We start from the raw sequence: 16733 nt of genomic DNA, 5'->3' as shown, positions 1-16733 counted from the left end.
TCTAAGAAAACAACAGATTCGCCGGAAACCAGGGGCCTGATGCTCCCAACGCGTCCTGGTGTCCTGCTGGCCCTGCTGGTCTCTGGCCATGACCCAGCGAGTTCATGCTGACCGCACGTGACTCAGCCAAGACACGAAATCTCTTCTTACGAAAGTCCTGGCTGGAGGTCCCCTCGCAGATTCCCCTGAAACGAAAGCTGTTCATAAGCGATGCCAGATGTCATGCTTTGAAGCTGCTCCCCAGCCCTGCGATGACCTCACCGAGGTCACATCTGGCCAGGAGGACTCACGGCAGAGGCTGCACATCAGTGCTGCAAACAAGCCACTGACCACGCCCCATGCACTGCACCACAGTAGGCCTGGGTGAGTGTCAGTGGTCCGGCTGGGTCCACTGGAGTACTGCTGAGGACCGCCCAGGCTGACCACCTCCTGGTGTGGTCACGGTATCTCTGCATCTGTATATTTATTTATTTTTATTTTTTAGTTGTCAGTCGACCTTTATTTTATCTATTTCTATGCAGTGCTGGGAATCGAACCCAGGGCCTCATACAGGCCAGGCAAGCACTCCGCCACTGAGCCCCAGCCCAGCCCAGCTGCATCTGTGTATTTAAGATACATACAGATACATATCTGTCGTTGCAGATGGACAGAGTGCCTTTATTTTGTTTACTCCTGTGTGGTGCTGAGGATGGGGCCCAGAGCCTCACACACGCTAGGCAAGCACTCCGCCACCGAGCCCAGCCCAGCCCCGTGCATCTGCCTTTCAGAAGATTCTTCCAGTCGTTGGCTGGCTTTTGACGGGTGGTTGTTATTCTGAGTTGTGAGGTTTCTTCAGATGTTACAGATACAAGTTGCTCCAGACGTACGTATTCAGGTCTTTCATCCCACTTTGCAGCCTGCCTACTTAACCTGTCTGTTTTCTTTTTTGGTTTTGCAGAGCTGGGCACTGAGCCACACCCAGCCCACTGACTCATTTTCTTAATGAGCAGATTTTGATGGGCAAAAGTTTTACTCTGGTGAAGTTAAGTGTCCCCATCTTTCTTTCCCGTAGTTGGTGCTTTCTGTACGACCCATCTGTCTGGAGGCTGCCGAGATGGCTTGGAGGCGCGGCTGGTTTTCTGATCCGCCTTGAATCATTCTATGGGTCTTGGAGGCGGTGTCAAGACAGTCCACCTAGTCCCAGCAGCCTGCTGACGACTTCCCTCCTGGGCCGAACTGCTGTGGCAGCTTGGCCGAGGAGGAAACAGGGCTTTTACACCAAGACCACTATTGCCACAGCTTTTCTGAGTCATAAACCAGGAAAGTCTCTGACTTTGGTTTTTCCAAAATTTTTTGGTTACTATAGAATCCATTGCAACTTTCTATTTTTAAAAAACTCAGCTAAGATTTTCCCTGGGGGGGCTGGGGATGTGGCTCAAGCGGTAGCGCGCTCGCCTGGCATGCGTGTGGCCCGGGTTCGATCCTCAGCACCACATACCAACAAAGATGTTGTGTCCGTCGAGAACTAAAAAATAAATATTAAAAATTCTCTCTCTCTCTCTCTCTCTCTCTCTCTCTCTCTCTCTCTCTCTCTCTCTCTCTCCTCTCACTCTCTCTTAAAAAAAAAAAAAAAAAAAAAAAGATTCTCCCTGGGATCATGTGCGATCTATCTATCTATTTGCAGAGACCTGACACAAGCTCACTTCCAGGCCCATGAACATGGCACACATCTTCCTCTATTCAGGTCTTCTTGGCCTTCCTCAAGAATGTCTTGTAGCTCTTTCACTAACTTCTAAGTATTGTCTGATTTGGGTGCTATCGATGGCAGGTCCCATTTACTGTTCAGTTTCCAACTGTTTGTTGCTAGTACAATCATTTCCTTGCTGTGTACCTCACTCAATGCACACGTCAGATGGAGCGGCCGTCTGAGGATGCTCTCAGGCACAAGGCTCCCACCGCTGTCTCCTGCCTCTGTGTTCTACTTACTTTCCTTGCTTTACGCACTGAGTGGGAGTGGTAAGAGCCCACGTCCTTGCATTGCTCTCAACCTCGAGCTGGAAGTTCAGCTTCTCCCTGTAAAGTGCAATGGTATTCCTGAGATTACAGGTTGGAGACATCATTTCTATTCCATGTTCTGATGGCTTTTAAAATCACAAGTGGGTATCAAACTTTATCCCAGAGTTTAAAAATGTTTAGGTGATCTTATGAAGCCTCCCCCTAACCTACCAATGTGGTGAAATACGTTTGTTTATTTTTAAATCACATTTCTGGAGTGAGCGTCACTTGGTCATGGTGGATTATCTTGGTCACAGTGGATTTTCTTTTTTATGTATTGCTGTTGGATTTGCTAACATTTCTTCTTTTATTTTTTTTTTTTTCATTTGTGCTTGTGAGGGATATCGGACAGAAGTTCTTTAGTTTTGTAAGGGTTTGGACTTATGAGATAGTTTGGGGTATGTTCTGTCTCCCCTTCTTTGGGGGTGAGTACCAGGGATTGAACTCAGGGGCATTCCACCACTGAGCCACATCCCCAGTCCTATTTTGTATTTTATTTAGAGACAGGGTCTCGCTGAGTTGCTTAGCACCTTGCTTTTCCTGAGGCTGGCTTTGAACTCTCCATCCTCCTGCCTCGGCCTCCTGAGCCCCTGGTATCACAGACATGTGCCACCCGGCCTGGTTCCCCTTCTGTTTGTAAGAAGGGTTTGTGAGTGACGGCTACTCCTTCTCCATTACATGTTGGGTTTAATTTGCCAGTGAAGGCAACTGAACCTGAACTTGTATTTTTTGGAAAGTACTAAATGTGAATCCTGCTTCAGATTTCCTATATTATTCATTCGTGGATTGGTTTTAATATTGTTATCCATTTCATCTGCTGGATTTATTAACATGAGGTTGTTGATAATACCCCATGGCTTTTAGTCACAGTTTTATTGAGATAAAATTCACCCTCAGGGGCTGGGGCTGTAATTCAGTGGCAGAGTGCTTGCCCAGCACGGGTGAGGCAGAACAAAGACACGCTGTCCATCTACAACTGCAAAACCAAACAAAAAAACATTTTTAAAAATTCACTCTCAATAAAGTCACTTGGTAAAGTATGCACCCCAGTGCTTCTTGGCATGTCCACACAACTGTGCAGCCCATGGTATCCAACATGAGGACACCTCTGCACTCTGCAAACCCGCAGCACCAGCAGTCCCTCTCCTCCCGGGCTCCTCCCAGCCCCTGCAGGTGCTGACCCATGTTTTGTCTCTGCCCAGCCACGTGCCGTCCTGGACACTCCAGGTACTTGGAACCACACACCCTTGGCGTGGGTTGTCGCGGCCTGTCCATCCCCAGCAGACATCAGCACCGCCGTCCTTCTCAGGGCAGAATAGAGGTCCAGTTGCAGCTGCTGCCCCTTGTCTATCACTCACCAGGAGCACTGGGGTTGTGCCTGCTCTGGGCTATCATCAATTCTGCTTATGAGCATTCTTGCACTCTTTTGTGTGGACACCTCTATGATTCCCTGAGGTACATCTAGATGTGGACCGCTAACCCACAGTTAGCGTTCTGAGGATGCCCAAACTGTCTCTCCAAGTGGCTGCACCTTTTTGCATCCCCATCCCAGTGCCTGAGGGCCTTGATTTCTCCACCTCCTTGTGAACACTTACTAACTTTTAATTACGGCAGCCTAATGGGTGTGAACTCGGCTCTCACTGAGATTTTTACATTTCCCTGATGCCTAATAATGTGGAGAAGTCTCTTGTGTTTATTGGTCATTTATACATCTTCTTCCTTAGAGAACATTTTAAAATTATTGAGTTGTGATAGTTCTCTATATATTCAGGATAGCAGAGTCTTATCAGATATATGATTTCTGAATATTTTATCTAATTCTTTTGAGTTGTACTTTAATTATCTTGACAGTGTTCTTTGATGAATAAAATTTTAATTTGTGAAGCCCCATGTATCTTTTCCTTTCATTGCTTGTGATTTTGTATCATGATATCCTGTTTAAAAATATCATCAAGAATAGTTCCTAGTTTTCTTCATGATTTCTTCCTTGATTCCTGTGTTATGGAGATGTGTATTGTTTAATTTCAAAATATGTAGGGATTTCCCAAATATATTTGTTATTAATTTCTAATCAATTCTATTGTGGCCAAAAAATGCATTCTTGTCTCAATCCTGTAAGTCTCATTGACATTATTTTACGGCTCAACCTGTAGTTTGTTTTGGAGCATGTTCAACGTGCACAGAAAACAACGTGTGCTCTTGAGGGCCCGGGTGTCGGGGTTTGCTGTCTGACTGGTGTGGTGTTTTCCACCAGGTCAGCTGAGTTCCCCGACAGCTTCTCTGGCAGGACGGGGTCTGGACAGTACTCTTTTCTGGGAGAAGAGGGTTCAGTCTGCAATGACGGTGGGCTTGTCCCTCCTGGGTACACCAGTACCCAGGCCCGGCACGTGCTCTTGGTAAGACGATGCCCTCGTCAGTCTGGAGTGTCCTTCTTTTTAATTCTCCTGCTTCCGGGTTAAAACACATGGGTTTCTTATGAACATGGCCAGCGTTTCTGTTGCCAGGGTTCCCCTGACTCACCTTTCTCTGGCCTCTAAAGACGGCCTCTTTGTAGTCTTCTCTTACAAACAGCACAGAGTTGGCTTTTACTTTTGAAGTTCAGTTTGACCACTTCTGCCTCCTAGTTACAGAATTTACGCTATTTTCATTTATTATAATTATTGATGAAATTAGGTTTAAACTTATTGCCTGGCTATTATTTTCTATTTATTTCTTTTCCCCCTTACTTCCAACACTAATAAAAAGAAAGAAAAAAACTAATCCAGTACATTTTCATATCCACTCTTTCTCCTCTAGTGACTTCTTAGCGGTTGTTTCATGCGATTCACATTCACATAATAGCAGTCTACTTTGAGTGGCTATTCTGCCATTCGACTTGCCATACAACATCCTTGCAACAATGTACTTCTGTCTTTGCTTGTAACTCAGTTGGCTTTCAAAAATTAAAAATGCAGAAAAATATTTTCTGATATTGATCTATGTAGTCACCTCCTGCCATGTACTTCATTCTCTTCTTTGGACGTCACCCCCAGGACACCCTTCGGTGGTCACAACTGAAGAGTGCCCTTGGCATCTGTGGGTGGAGGCCGGAGGACCTGCCACATGATGTAAGGACAACCACAACAAAGAATTACCTGGTAGCAGTATCAGTGTGCAGCTGGGAAATCCTGCTGTGGTTCCAGGTTTGGACCTTTTATCATTTCCCCTCAGCCTTAAAGTCCACCTTTAGCATTTCTTTAGTGGAATCCAATGGCAACGGAGTTTCATCTGGTCTCAGCATTTTTTTTTTTTGACCTGAATATCTCCATCTCACCTTCCTTTAAAAAATATAAATATAAATATAAATATAAATATCTATGTGTGTGTGTGTAAATATGTGTGTGTATTTAGTTGTAGATGAGCACAGTACCTTTATCTATTTACTTCTCATGGGGCCTCACACAGGCCAGGTAAGCTCTCTACCACGGAGCTTCAACCTCAGCCCCACCTTCCCTTTTGTGGACAACTTTTCTGGCTCTAGAATTCTAGGTCACAGTTTTCTCTCTCTCAGTGTTTTAAACTTCTGCTCCACTGTCCTCCATCTTCTATTTCTTTCCAGGGAGAAATCAGCCATTGCTTAAAAAAAAACATTGTTCTAAGCAATGCATATGTCAGCTTTCAGCAGTTTGATCACATGGGCTTAGCTGTAGCTTTCTTTGCATTTATCTTGTTCCAGGTTCACTCATTCCTTGGATGTGTGGGTCAGTGAGCTTTCATCAGAGGGGCGTGCTTCGGGCCATTGATTCCTTGAGTATCGTTCCTTCCACTTTCTCACAGTCTCTACTTTCATTCTTGGACTCCAAGGGCTCACATTTCAGACCACATGATGCACATCTGACAGATGTTCTGTTCTTAAGTCTTTCTCTCTTCTCAGCTTGTCCTCTGGCCTTTCTTCAGCTTCACGGATCTCCCCCTTCTGCATGATACAACTTAAGCCCATTCACTTTTTTCACAAAATCTGTTTTTCAGACCTTGCTTTTCTTTTTAGATTTTCATTCATCTTCCAAAAGACACCATTTGTTCACCCATATCTGAAATACTTTTTTTTAGTTTTTTCTTGTTCCAGAACTTAATCATCTGATGATCTCCTTCTAAGAGTCGTATTTTCTCTTCACTATGTACAACATTTTCCCATTTATTTGAATGTTTTGTCTTTGTATTCTGCACGTGGTGTGGAGATCATAACAAAGACTGAGTGTGGTATTCTCTTTGTTCTTTAGAGACTACGATCTCTTTTCTCCACATAGTCCCAGTGAGGAGCCCATCGCAGCTTTCTCCTAGAATCTAGCTGAGCAGAGAAGCTGCCTTCAGCCAGTTAACCATCAGCCCAGCCTCCATTCCTGAGACGTCCTTCTGGTCTTGTTGGCGTCTGGGCTGTGGAATCCATTAAGGAGGGACCCTGGGAATGGGGATCTTTCCTGTTTGGACACCCTCCTCCCGGCTCACTGGGACAGGAAGAGGACAGTGAAGGGAGGGGCTCCCTCCTTGCCTCTGTGGCTTTTTAAAATTCCTTAACTAACTGATTGAGGTGTGGTGCTGAGGCTGAGACCCAGGGTCTCGGAGAGCTCCACCACTGGGCCCCAGCTCCAGGCCCCTTGGAGGCTCTTCTGACTCCAGCTGCTCCACCCAAGTGCAGTGGCCGCCCCTTGTCCCCACAGACTCCTCTGGGCATGGCGGTCGCCCCTGAGCCGACCTCCTGGGGAAGCCGGCCGCTGTGTCTCTCTCCAGAGTCCATCCCAAGGCCCCTCAGTCCTCTCCTCTGCTACGATCTTGCACGAGTTTTTCTTCTTCTTGCAGGAATTAGGTCTTTCTCATCTTAATCTGAAGCAGAACCTCTTGGGTGTGGCATCTTGTTAGTTTTTTCAATTCAACACTGTGTCATGGACCCCTTTCCTTGTGAGTACAAAAGGGTCTGTCTTATAGAGTTTTAAACAACTCTACTGAAAAAAAGACAGAAGGCTTTTCATTATTTGAATTTGGTAGAGTACTGAAAATTACAAAAATAAATGAAAATCGTGATCTATTGTTAACCTTACCTGCTTATCTTGCCTTCTTTTTTATTCAGGAATTTAGGAATGCTTTACACAGAAGCCGCCCAACTTTTTTTTGTACCCAGGATTGAACCCCAGGGGCACTTACCCACTGAGCCACATCCTGCCCCCCCCCCTTTTATTTTGAGACAGGGTCTCACCGAGTTGCTTAGAGCCTGGCTAAATTGCTGAGGCTGGCCTTGAACTTGCATTCCTCCTGCCTCAGTCTCCTGAGTTGCTGGGGTCACAGACTATGCTACCGCACCTGGCTCCAACTCTTACTTCTGCAGCTCTGTGACTTTTACACAACTCACTGAAGACATACAACGTTTCCATCAAGATCCTTCCCAATGTCCTCTCAAAGAATACCCATTATTTTGATTTCTAGCACCATGGTTGGGCTTTTCCTGTTCCTGAATTTCATATAATTGGAAATATACAGTATATTCTCTACTGTGTCTGGCTTCTTGGGCTCAACTGTGTGTGAGATTCAGACACAGTGTCGTGTGTCTGTTGTTTATTCTTTTTATTGCTGTGTAGTATTCCACTGTGGAATTATACCACAGTTTATTTATCCATCATCAAGCTGGCAGACAGCCGAGTTGCTCCATGTGTTTGGCGTGTTGGGAAAAGCCTCCATGAACACTCCACTGACTCAGGTGGAGTGATTGGGTTATGGGAGGTGGATAGACACCTAGTAGAAACTGCCTTTTCCCAGGCACTGAACATTGGCTTTCCAGTTGTGGGTGAGGGTCCTGGCCACTCTCATCCTTACGTGTGGCATTATCAGTCTCCTCTGATTTCTGCCCTTCCTCTGGTGGGCAGAAGAGCCCCAGGAAGTTCTAACCTGCACTACCCGTGTGCTTTCCTCCCTTCTGGGGGGTCCATGTGTTCTGTATGAGTGCATATTTAGACATGTCTCCACTGAGGGATGTTATCTGTTTCCAGTTTTCATTTTTTAAACATGCTCCTTGCACACCCCGAGCTCACACCCTTGAGCCCACGCACACTTCTGGTACTGGCCTGGAGACACCAGATGATGCAGCATAAAGCTCAGGCAGAGCCCCTCACAGCCAGCCGGCAGAACCCTGCCTTGTAAGGATGCAGCCACCCAGAAGCAGGCAGTCACGAGACAGGCTTTCCCGCTCCCCAGCACTACGTGGCAAGCTGCCTGCATGTCCCTGTTAAGTGAAAAGTCCCTTCCTGGACCCCACTTTCCCTCTGACAACCACATGGACAAGGTGGGCCATCCTGCTTCCCCTCTTGGCTGCCTTTTAACCAGGCATTTTTACAAAACAAGGTTTGCTGCCTGTCACTTCAACAAAGCAGACTGTGACAACGGAAACCACCAAGGGCCAATGACGCAGAAAGCAGCCTGTGGGGGTGTGGGACGCTAGACCTCGCAGTCACTGTCCTCCCTGCGACGTGCCCTGGTTTGTGCTGCTGGGGTGGGAGCTGGAGGCCTCCCGGTGGGTTTCCTCTCCTCTGTTCAAATCAGGAAAGTCTTCATTCAGACCTGGGTGGGCTCTTCCCTTGTAAGTTCTGATATGGAGAATGTCCGACTCCATCCAAATACAGGGCTTGCAATGACTGTCCAAACAGAGGGCCGGACGCCCAGCCTGACCTCAGGGGCGCAGAGCAGGTCAGCTCCGACCCAGCCACGCAGGCGGAAACTTGGCTCCGCGGGTCCTCAGACGCTGTGTCTGCAGTTTCCTTGGCTGCAAAGCTGGGAAGGACCAGGATCACCCGAATGCGACCGAAGCCCTTGGAAGAGGGTCCGGCCACAGTGTGCAACACGGGGCCTGGCAACACCAGGCCATTTCCCGGAACGCCAGCAGAAGGCCGGCGGCAGCACCGGGGTCTCCAGCCCCAGGACCGAAGGTCGCGCTCTCTTGGCTCCAGCCTGCAGCCCCCGTGGGTGCCCAGGCGGCGGCCTCGTCGGGCCGGAGATGGTCCCTGATTCGGTGGCAGAGCTGCCCCATCGCAGGGTGAAGGCCAGAGCCTCCGATTCCGGGAAGCTAGTGCTCTCTGCGAGCGAGTCCAGCCACGGCCTCCAGGGCTGCCCGAAGGACTGCTGTGCACCGAGCAGCTCTCCCCGGCCTCCGCGTGGCCTTGGAACCAAGTCTTGGTCCCAGAGCGCCCCGGGCTCACCAGGAATCGGACGTCGCTGGCCCAGCCCACCTGCTGCATTCCCCCAGGTCGGCGGCCTGAGCAGCGGTGCTCTTCAGAGTTGCCTGGGCTCTGCCCTGAGGGTGGGAGGCACTGGGGCCGAGCTGGGCCTGGCCAGTCTTTGTGAGCCTCCACCCAGCACTGGGTGTGGGTGAGGCCAGGAAGAACCCTGCACTAGAGGCTTGGCTGGGTTGGGCTGAGGCTGGCCTGCAGGAGGCGGCTCCCTTCCCGTCCCACTTCATGCCTGGGTCTTCCTGGTCGTCTCCAGTGGGTGGGATGAAGCCTGGCACATGGACAGTCCATGTGTGTTTGGAGCTTCCTGTTTGACTTGTTGCCTTTGTCTCCGGGGGCGGTTTAGTCCAGTTGTCCTCAGCCCAGCCTTTCCCACCGCAGAGGAATCTGAATAGCACCGTGGCAGCCGCCCCAGGACCTCTCCTGCCACATTTGGGGGCCATCTGGAGGAAGTGGAGATCAGATGCAAGCCTGCGGGAAACCTTGGACCCAACTGGCAAAAAATGAGCAGATGGGCCCGCAGAGAGAGAGCCTGCAGCAGCAGGGGGATCCAGTGGGAAACACTGGCCTGCAAAGGTGGGCAGTGGGTGCAGGATGCAGTGCCACATGTGCACTGGGCACTTCCTGAGTGCGGCACGGTGTCACTCCTCTGGTCGCTTCATCACATAGCCCTGGGTGAGGACTTTGATCCCAGCTGACTTCCTATCACACCACACCCAGGTGCCAGACTCGGTGCTCTTCAGGGTCAGTGAGGGCAGCTCTGTGGGTGCTGTTGTTTCTCCCACTCAGAGTGGTGCAAGTGGACACATGGAGACCTGGGTCAGGCAGGTCAACTCCAGACTTGCATACCTAAGATGATGCCAAGTGGCCTATGCTGGGCAGTCGGGCCAGGGAGGGAATACTGCAAGCCTGGGCTCCAGCACTGCTCTTCCTTCAAGGTTCCAGACACAGCTGGCCAGGAGGCCAGCCCCGGAGATTTCTGCTATTCCATGGGGACTCGGCACCAGTCCTGCCTGGTACAGGGCTTCTCACACCTGGGACTCCCCCAAGCATTTGGGCAGTGGGGCCTTGCAAAGTGCAGCAGACCTGCTGGGCTTTACCCATCCACCCTGCCGGCCTCCAGAATTCCTCTTCCTGCCGACATTTCCCAGTGACTCCAAACTCTCTTGCTGCTGTGCACAGCACCCATCGCCTGCCTCGCTGACCGGCCTGGCATGTCACCATGAGGGCAGGGGGCAAACCCTTCTCTTGGTGCTGGTTGAAGAGTTCACACCAGGAAAGTGTGCTCTTTCCACTGAGGCACCTGCAGCTAAACCAGGACTCCATTTTGCCGCACTGGGGACTTACAAGGACAGGGCAAGCATGGGGAGGCTCCATGCCACCAGAGCCCACCATTCACTGCCACATCACCTCTTCAGAAAACTGGGACCACAGCACCCTTCTGCACTTGTCCGCTCTTCTGGTCAGGAGGCGGGTGGAGCCAGCACTGTCTCCTCACCACAGCAGGGTTGTCTTGGGTGCTCCTGGAGCGTCCACTCCAGGCTCCAAAATGTGCACATCGCCTTTGTGTTGGTGCTGAGATCAACGGACATGGCATCAATAGTTTAAAAGTAAACTCCAGGTAGGCTTTTGCTCCTTACATCCTGAGTGTGCTTTATATCACTTTTGGCTTCTAAATATTTTGGATAAGAACTTGAGGGACCTGCCCACAACTCAGCTCCAGATTCCAGGGATGAGCAGATGCTGCACCTCCCAACGCAGCTGTGAGGGGCCATTCCCCCTGGAAGAACGAACTTATAAGCATGGTCCCTGGCAAGTCTGTCCACATGAGGCTGCTGCGTAACTGGCATCGTGTTCCATGGGACCTAATTGCATGGGTGGTGGGGTATCCTTTGTCTGTGTTCTCTGAAGAGAAGATGTGGCTCCAGTGACTGGTTTCAGATATCATCTTGTCTGAGCTCCCTGGAGGGAGGTCATGGATTTAGAGCAGCAGACCTGCCCTGAGCTTCAGGCCCCCACCACCCAGGGTCAGGGCTAGAGCTACAGAGGCTAGTCTGTCCCCACCAGCAATCCCATGGCTCTGCCTGGGTCCCCACTGCCCTCTCCCCTTGCCTAGAGCCTGTGTGGATGGAGAAACCTGGTTACAGAGTCCCCTTCCCCTGGAGGCCAAGAGAAGCACTGGATGTCTGGGGTCCCTGTTAGAGTTTCCAGGGAAGCTTCTGGCTGTAGCCAAGGGCATCTGGTTTGTGTAAGAGGAGAAGCTCAAACTTGGCTTCGAAGAACCATATCTTGCAAAGGCAGCTTCTCATAATAGTTCATCAGTTTTCTGATGGAGCACTTTATTAGGATCTAGAGAGATGCAAAAATTAAGAGACTGGCAAATCCTTGTTATGAAGCTCGTATAAACTTGACATCAAAACCAGACAAAGATACATCAAGGAAAGGAATCTAGAGAACAATACCCCTGATGAACATAGATTAAAAAAACCCTAAATAAAATATTTGCAAAGTGCATTCAAAAACACATCAAGAAGATGATACGCTATGATCAAGTGTGTCTCATTCCAGGGATGCAAGTTTGGTTGAACATATGCAAATCAATAAATGTGATTCATCACTTAAACAAAAATCACTTGATCATCTTAATAGGTGTAGAAAAGACTTTTGATAAAATCCAGCACCATTTGTGTTAAAAATGCTGGAGAAGCTGAACATCGGAACCCACCTTAATGTTGTAAAGGCCATTTATGACAAACCCAAAGCCAACATCATACTAAATGGAGAAAAACTAAAAGCATTTCCACTCAATTCAGGAACAAGACAGGCTTTCCACTTTATGGCATAGTATCCTACGCCATGTACTTCCTGAAACATTAGCCAGAGCAATCAGGCAAGAAAAGGAAATCAAAGGGAATCAAATATGAAAAGAAGTCAAACTCTCTCTTTGTCAATGAGATGATCCTATATCTAGAAGATCCAGAAAACTCCACCAGAAGACTTCCAGAGCTTATAAATGAATTTAGCAAAGTATCAGGATACAAGACCAATATTCACAAGTTAATATCTCTTTCTCTACTTCAACGTGATTCAGTTGAGGAAGGGAAACTGGTGCATTCACAATAACCTATGGAAAAAATACTTGGGAATTAATATAACCAAGGAGATAAAGAGCTCTGCAGTGAAAATGATAGAACACTGAAGAAATAAATTGAAAGACCTTAGAAGATGAAATGACATCCCATGTTCTTGGATAGGCAGAATTAATATTATCAAAATGGCCATACTACCAAAAGCAATATACAGATTCATTGCAATCCCCATCAAAATACCAATGACATTCTTCATAGAATTAGAAAAAAAACAATTCTTAAATTCATCTGGAAGAATAAGAGATCCAGAGTAGCCAAAACGATACTAAGCAAGAAAAGTGAAACAGGAGACATCACTATCCCTGGTCTGAAATCATACTACAGAGCTGTACTAATAGAAACAGCACGGTATTGGCATCAAAACAGACGTGAAGACCAATGGACTGGAACAGAAGACCCAGAGACAAACCCACAAACTTATAGCCATCTGATATTCGACAAAGGTTTCAAAAATATATCTTGGAGAACATAAACTAATGGTGCTGGGAAAACTGGATAGCTCTATGTAGAAAATGAAATTCTTACACTCTGCACAAACTCAGATTAAAATTGAACAAAGACTTAGGAGTTAGATGAGAAACCTTAAAACTGTTAAAGAAAACATAGGTCCAATACTCCATCATATAGATGCTGATACAGGCTTCCTTAACAAGACCCCCAAAGAACAATAAATAAACCAATAATCGATAAGTGGGATGCTGTTAAACTAAAAAGCTTCTGCATAGCTAAGGAAATTATTGAGAGCATGAAGAGACAGCCTACCGAATGGGAGATTTTAGGGGATTAGAATCCAGATACACAAAGAACTCAAAAAACTTAGCACACACACAAAAAGATAACCCATTCAATAAGTGGGCAAAAGAACTAAACCAAAACTTCTCAACAGAAGAAACACAAAAGAGCAACAAAAACATGAGAAAGTGTTCAACATCTCCAGCAATCAGAGAAGTGCAAATCAAAATTCCATTAAGATTTCATCTCACTCCAGTCAGAATAGCAAAGATCAAGAATACAAAAAACAGTAAGTGCTGGTGAGGTTGTGGGGAGAAAGGGACACTTGTACAATGTTGGTGGGACTGCAGACTAGTAAGCAGTTTGAAGATTCCTCAAAACACTAGGGATGGAATCACCATGGGACCCAGCTAGCCCACTCCTCTGTGTTTATGCAGACGATCTAAATTGGCACATGACAGCAAGACAGCCACATCAATGTTTATAGAGTACGATTCACAGAGCTAAATCATGGAATCAACCCTGACACCCATCAATAGATAAAAAGAATCTCTCTCTCTCTCTCTCTCTCTCTCTCTCTCTCTCTCTCTCACACACACACACACACACACACACACACACACACACGAGTTCTCAGCCGTTAAAAAGAATGAAATTGTGGCGTTTGCCGGTAAACGGATGGAAATGGAGAATATCATGTTAAGTGAAATTAACCAGACTCAGAAACTCAAAGGCTGAATGTTTTCTCTCAAATGCAAAAGCTAGAGTAAAATAAAGGAAAGGGGAGGGAAGCATAAGATCACATAAAGAACCAAAAGTAAATTGATAGGCAAAAGGAAGTCTAGTAGAGAAAGAAGGAGAAGGGAAGGGGGAGAAGGTAGGAGGGGAAGAGGGAAGGCAAAGGGACAATCAGGGACTGAAATCATTTCCAGGCTGGAGTTTTGGGGATGAACCCAACTACTGTGTTCAAACACAAAGACCTACAGGGTTAGGATACCATGTCAACTGCCCCAGTGCTGACTCACCTCCTCGGGCCCCACTGCCTTGCCTGATCCCAAGACTAAATTAGACCCCACTTATTCCTTGTTATGCTTTCCATTTATGAAACTCTGTGAACCCATAAAGAGCAGAATAGCCCAAAGAATATTGCTATACCCTCCCCAAGGCTGACTGCTGTTTCATTCCAAACTGGTTCTAATGCCTTCATGACAAAAGCATTATAGAGCAAATTACAGACATCATGACAATGACTACAGAATACTTAAGTCTTCAACCCCAAAGTGGTAAGGGCCAGGATACACTGAAGCTCAAATCACACACATCTGCCCTAAAGACCAGGTGCGGCATTTCCTTCAGCCGAGAACACATCTGTTTCCATAGTCTCCACCTGTCGTTCCAGTTGCTGTTTCTCTTCCATATTTAACTGAAGTGCAAGACTCCTTCCAGATTCTCTGTCTTGCACCACACTGACATAGTGGTGGAAGCATGCCAGGTGCTGGAGCTCCAACTTTGTGGGTTTCACTGTAGGACACTCAGCGGTGGTGGTAGGAGTGTCCCAGTGCTGGAGCTCCATCTTGGTGGGGTCAGGCTGTCTGCAGGACCTTCAGTGATGGTGGTAGGAGTGTCCCAGGGCTGGGGCTCCATGTTGGTAGGGTCAGGCTGTCTGCAGGACCTGCAGTGATGGTGGTAGGAGTGTCCCAGTGCTGGAGCTCCATCTTGATGGGGTCAGGCTGTCTGCAGGACCTTCAGCGATGGTGGTAGGAGTGTCCCAGGGCTGGGGCTCCATGTTGGTAGGGTCAGGCTGTCTGCAGGACCTTCAGTGATGGTGGTAGGAGTGTCCCAGTGCTGGAGCTCCATCTTGGTGGGGTCAGGCTGTCTGCAGGACCTGCAGTGATGGTGGTAGGAGTGTCCCAGTGCTGGAGCTCCATCTTGGTGGGGTCAGGCTGTCTGCAGGACCTGCAGTGATGGTGGTAGGAGTGTCCCAGTGCTGGAGCTCCATCTTGATGGGGTCAGGCTGTCTGCAGGACCTTCAGCGATGGTGGAAGGAGTGTCTCAGTGCTGGAGCTCCATCTTGGGGGGATCAGGCTGTCTGTAGGAACTTCAGGATGGTGGTAGGAGTGTCCCAGGGCTGGGGCTCCATGTTGGTAGGGTCAGGCTGTCTGTAGGACCTGCAGTGATGGTGGTAGGAGTGTCCCAGTGCTGGAGCTCCATGTTGGTGGGATTAGGCTGTCTGCAGGACCTGCAGTAATGGTATTAGCAGTGTCCCAGGGCTGGAGCTCCATGTTGGTGAGGTTAGGCTGTCTGCAGGACCTGCAGTAATGGTATTAGCAGTGTCCCAGGGCTGGAGCTCCATGTTGGTGGGGTTAGGCTGTCTGCAGGACCTGCAGTAATGGTATTAGCAGTGTCCCAGTGCTGGAGCTCCATGTTGGTGGGGTTAGGCTGTCTGCAGGACCTGCAGTAATGGTATTAGCAGTGTCCCAGGGCTGGAGCTCCATGTTGGTGGGGTTAGGCTGTCTGCAGGACCTGCAGTAATGGTATTAGCAGTGTCCCAGGGCTGGAGCTCCATCTTGGTGGGGTTAAGCTCTGTGTAGGACTTGCAATGGTGGTGGTAGGAGTGTCTCAGTGCTGGAGCTCAATATTGGTGGGATTCGGCTGTCTTTAGGAACTGCATGAATGGTGATAGCATATCCCAGGACTAGATCTCCATCTTGGTGGGGTTAGGCTTCTAGAGGACCTACAGTGATGGTGGTAGCAGTGTCTCAGGTGCTGGAGCTTTATATTTTGTATTAGCCCTTGGTTTAGGAGCATCCCTGCCTCCTGCCCCATGTCCCACTGTCTGCAGAGTCTGCAGTTGGACTGGCTTTTTCATAGCTCATTTTCCAGTTAAGGCATTTTTGCCTTTTAATTTAACTGCTCAAATGTATAAAATGTCAACCTGGTTCACAGAGTCAAAGGCTGAAGAGTGCCCTGGAGAGGCCAGCTGCTTGTGGTGTGGCATCTGCTCCCTGCTGCATTCTGCTTAGTCCCTGGGGGACTCTCAGATGTGCCAGTTTTCTAGAGAGAGGATTATGTCCTCTGCTTCTCCACCTATCAACTCTGGCTGGAGATCACGGTGTTTCATCTGCTCCTGACAGAACTGGGTTTTTATGGATCTGCTGTGGTTTCCAGTGGTGTCTCACATAGATGGTCCCAGTCCTTCAGGCTGCAGTTAAAGGCATGCCATGACATATCCTGCTGTGTGTGACTCTATCCTTTGAGGATAGCGTCAGCTGCCATGAGAAGTGTGAGGCCCATGGAGGACAGGCCCTTCCCCTGGGTGCCCAGTGGGGTCTGTGTGGTCATCTGGCCCTGGTGGCCCTACAGTCCCTCCTGTCTGGGGTCCCTAGTGGCTGCATGGGCATTCAGGAGTGGGGGATCCTGAGACAAAGATGCCATGGAGGTGCATCAAATAGATCTGTGGGTGACCAGAAGGGGCCTGGACAGCAGGCAGGGGGTCTCTTCAGAGAGCATTGAGAAGAGAGTCTGGACCCCTGCCCTCCTTCAGGGCCAGAACTTCTGTCCCTAAAGT

This window comes from Spermophilus citellus, assembly GCF_964194105.1.
Source record: "Spermophilus citellus genome assembly, chromosome: 7".
NCBI lineage: Eukaryota > Metazoa > Chordata > Mammalia > Rodentia > Sciuridae > Spermophilus > Spermophilus citellus.
Note: the sequence above shows the minus strand (reverse complement) of the source record.